This window comes from Staurois parvus, unplaced genomic scaffold, assembly GCF_062004578.1.
Source record: "Staurois parvus isolate SC_StPar_1 unplaced genomic scaffold, SC_StPar_1.0 ptg000370l, whole genome shotgun sequence".
NCBI lineage: Eukaryota > Metazoa > Chordata > Amphibia > Anura > Ranidae > Staurois > Staurois parvus.
In genome coordinates this window covers 102454-106768 of record NW_028318166.1, presented here as the reverse complement: position 1 = coordinate 106768, position 4315 = coordinate 102454, and the positions used below count along the sequence as shown (strand labels likewise).

Genomic DNA, 4315 nt, shown 5'->3' with positions numbered 1-4315 from the left:
ATGAGTCTTACAACCAGGGGCGTATTTGCCGCGAGGCAAACAAGGCGTTTGACTAGGGCCGGACTTTTTAGGGGGGGGGGGCGGCGTGGTGCCGCCGCCCCTCCTCTTCCAACGGAAGGGACACTTAGTACAGGGACGGGCAGCGGGCTGCTGTGTCTTACCTGGCTCCGTGTCCCAGTCCCAAGACGATCCAGTCCAGGAGGCGCTGCTGGAGGAGGGGTAGAGAGGTCCGCAGGTCCGGTGTCTTCTTTTCCCTGGACGCGATGTGTGGGCGGGATGACATGCCGCCCCTGTAATCTGGCCACACCCTCGGGATCACTGGACAGCCTATGGCCGCTTGTACCTCCCCTGTGCTTGCGTGGTTTTCCTCCCAAACACATACCTTGCGTTGGTGGTGCAGTGGTGAGAATAGCTGCCTATCCAGCAGCTGACCCGGGTTCGATTCCTGGCCAACGCAATTTTCAAGATGGCTGCCTCGCCTGCGAAGTGCTTTTAGTCCCCAGGGAGAGAAGTGCTATACAAATAAAATGTTGAGGATATATTAGCGAAGGAATAAAATTTAAACCAAAACTAATGAAGCAAATGTGTTGTATGATTGTATGTTCTTAAACACTTCTGAATAATTTATTTCTTGCGCAAGGATATTATTTTGTATTCTCATTTTCAGCCAGTAGGTGGAGCACTCGGATCCTTTTCAGGTATTTTTTTCGGCTATCCTTAGCTATGTGGATGAAAAAAAAGCCTGCTGCTTACTGTATACATCGCTCAATAGCTCTCTCTGGCACTAGCAGGGGTGGACTGACAACTCATGGGGCCCCCGGGCAATAGGGGATCATGGGGCCCCTGTGTCCTTGCCCAAACTCAAGAAGCCTATGAAAAAGGTACCAGAGGCATCTCATGGGGCCCCCTACTGACCCCGGGCCCTCGGGCAGTGCCCGAGTTTCCAAATGGTCAGTCCGCCCCTGGTCACTAGTCATTTATGTCATCCTTACACTAACGGCCCCTTCCTGTTCCAACAAGACATTTTGGACAATTTCATGCTCCCAACTTTGTGGGAAGAGTTTGGGGATGGCCCCTTCCTGTTCCAACATGACTGCCCCCCAGTGCACAAAGCAAGGTCCATAAAGACATGGAGGAGCCAGTTTGGGGTGGAGGAACTTGACTGTCCTGCACAGAGTCCTGACCTCAACCCCATAGAACACCTTTGGGATGAATTAGAGCGGAGACTGCGAGCCAGGCCTCCTCCCCCGACATCAGTGCCTGACCTGACAAATGTGCTTCTGGAAGAATGGTCCAACCTTCCCATAGACACCCTCCTAAACCTTGTGGACGGCCTTCCCAGAAGAGTTGAAGCTGTTATAGCTGCAAAGGGCGGGGCCAACTCAATATTGAACCCTACGGACTAAGACTGGGGGGCCATTACAGGTCATGTGTGTGGAAAGGGCAAGGCCAACTCAATATTGAACCCTATGGACTAAGACTGGGGGGGCCATTACAGGTCATGTGTGTGGAAAGGACGGGGCCAACTCAATATTGAACCCTACGGACTAAGACTGGGGGGCCATTAAAGGTCATGTGCGTGGAAAGGGCGGTGTCAGGGACCACGGCTCCAGGGTCGGCGATCGCGGCTCCGTCCCTCGCGCATGCGCAGTGGCGGCGGATCGCGCCGGGACACGGGCACTAGGTCCCGGCGAGCCGCGGCTGACAGGACGCCGCGCATGCGCAGTAGGAGCCGCGGGCACGCCTCAGGCGTCCAATGACAGCCGGGGGCGCGTCCTAGCCGGCCAATGACAGTGCAGGGCGCACTATTTAAAGATGCCCTGCACTGTCACAGATTGCCGCAAGGTCTTCTGTGATCCTGAGTTCCTGCACCTATCCTGTGACCCTGATTGACCCTGACTATTCTGCCTGCTCCTGCGTTTGACCCGGATTGTCCTGACTACTCTGCCTGCTCCTGCGTTTGACCCGGATTGTCCTGACTATTCTGCCTGCTCCTGCGTTTGACGCGGATTGCCCTGACCATTCTACGGATTGACCTCCCTGCTGACCCTGCGTGTGACCCGACTACTCTCGCCTACCGATTCTGTACCCCGCTTACCCTCACGGGCCCACAATCCGTTACTACCCTGCTGGGGCCGCCATCCTCTTCATATCTGGCTCTCCCGGTACCTGTCCCCAAGGGTCTCCTCAGCCACTGGCGGGCCTGCTCGGAGGTCGTGACCTGGCCCGGGACTGTTTCAAGTCCATCCCCACCATCAGGGGCTCTGGTGAAAGCACAGCCCGGGCTTAGACCCCACGCTCTGAGTAGGTCTGTCAGTTGGCAGCCTGAGGCACCACCTGGCGGATCATAACAGTACCTTGCGGCCATGACAGAGCCAGGAAGTGGACCGGCGTCCCTAGAGGATATTTGTCAGCACCTGGCCACCTTGACCCAGGCTTTTCAGAACTTCCACAGTCGCTGCGCCCAACTGGAGGACCGCATGGAGTCAATAGCCCCCCTGACTCCCCCTGCTCAGAGTCCTCCACCTGCAGGACCTCCCGCTAACCCGGTATCCGGAGCGGTTGCCACATCCCCAGCTCCTGAACCCCGCGTTCCTCTGCCGGAACGATTCCGTGGTGATCGCAGCCGCTTCCGGGCCTTCCGGAACGCCTGCACCCTATACTTTGACTTACAACCCCGCACGTTCACCACTGAGACCGTCAAGGTGGGGTTTATAGTCTCCCTCCTTCAGGATGAGCCCCAGGATTGGGCTCACCGTCTGATGGAGAAGCACGACCCCCATCTTGAATCCGTGACCGAATTCTTTCGGGCCATGGCCGTCTTGTATGACGACCCTCAGCGAGCTGCTTCCGCTGAAGCGACTCTATACTCCCTGCGGCAGGGCCGCCGGACAGCCGAAGAATACGCGTCCGATTTTAGGCGTTGCATGGGCGACACCAGATGGAACGATGCGGCCTTATGCCACCAGTTCCGCATCGGGCTGTCTGAGCCTCTCAAGGACGAACTAGCGCGAGTAGGCCTACCTGACTCCCTGGAAAAACTGATTGAGTTGGCCATTCAAATTGACCGTAGACTAAGGGAACGTCGGCTGGAAAGGAGCGGTCAGGGTCAAAGGGTGGCATGGATTCCTTCCAGAGATACAGCTCCAACCCCAGGGAACCATCCGCGAAGCACGGAAACAGGACAACCCGGAACCCATGCAGCTGGGATTGGCCCGTTCTCACTTATCGGTCGAGGAACGTCAAAGGAGACTATCACAGAACCTATGTCTGTACTGCGGGGAAGCTGGTCATCAGGTGCGCTCCTGTCCTGCTAAAATGAGTAAGTCCACGCCCGTTTCTTTTTCTCTACCCGCAGGAAGGGATGATCTGTCGAGTTACCTGGCCATTCCTGTGTCTTTACAGCTCCCCGGAGGAACATTGTCGGTGACCGCAATCGTTGACTCAGGAGCCTGTAGTTGCTTCATCGATCTGACTTTTGCCCACCGGCAAAAAATCCCTCTCCAGACCAAAGAAAGGGGGTTCAACATCTTCTTGGCAGATGGGTCTCGTATAAAATCAGGGGTGGTGGACCAGGAGACACCACCCATTTTCACCACAATGGCAGACCATCACCAGGAGTTCCTCCGTTTGGATGCCATCGCATCCCCCCTTTTTCCAGTCATTCTGGGCCTCCCTTGGCTGAGGGCCCATAACCCCCAGATTGACTGGGAAAAGGGAACAGTTCAATTTTGCTCACCCTACTGTTTAAGTCACTGCCACGTCACAGGATCCGTGGTCCCCCGGTTCCTCCTGTGCTTGGATGGTGACACCGATCTTTCCCAGGTTATTCCCCCGGCCTACCATGACTTCTTAGACGTCTTTAGTAAGCGAGGAGCTGACGTTCTCCCTCCGCACCGTTCCTACGACTGCCCCATAGACCTCCTACCCGGATCTGAAATCTCTTTCGGCCGTATCTTTCCCTTGTCCGAAGCAGAATCAGGAGTACTGAGGGAATACATTGATGAGAACCTTCGGAAGGGATTTATTCGTCCATCCACATCCCCAGCCGGGGCCGGGTTATTCTTCGTAGAGAAGAAGGACAAATCGTTACGGCCCTGCATAGACTACCGTGACCTGAACAAAATAACGGTAAAGAATCGTTATCCTTTACCCCTAGTCCCCGAGCTCCTCCAGAGATTGAGATCGGCAACGATATTCACTAAATTAGACCTGCGGGGGGCCTATAACCTTGTCCGTATCAGGGAGGGGGATGAGTGGAAGACGGCGTTCCGTACGAGATTCGGTCACTACGAGTACTTGGTGATGCCGTTCG

At 55.7% G+C, this 4315-nt stretch overlaps 1 non-coding gene across 1 annotated transcript; it reads left to right on the top strand.

Moving 5' to 3' along the window:
• Window positions 1-385: 385 nt before the first annotated feature.
• TRNAD-AUC (transfer RNA aspartic acid (anticodon AUC)) lies at window positions 386-457 on the top strand. The gene has a single exon. It is a non-coding gene; the product is annotated as a tRNA-Asp (tRNA).
• The last annotated feature ends 3858 nt before the right edge of the window (window positions 458-4315 follow it).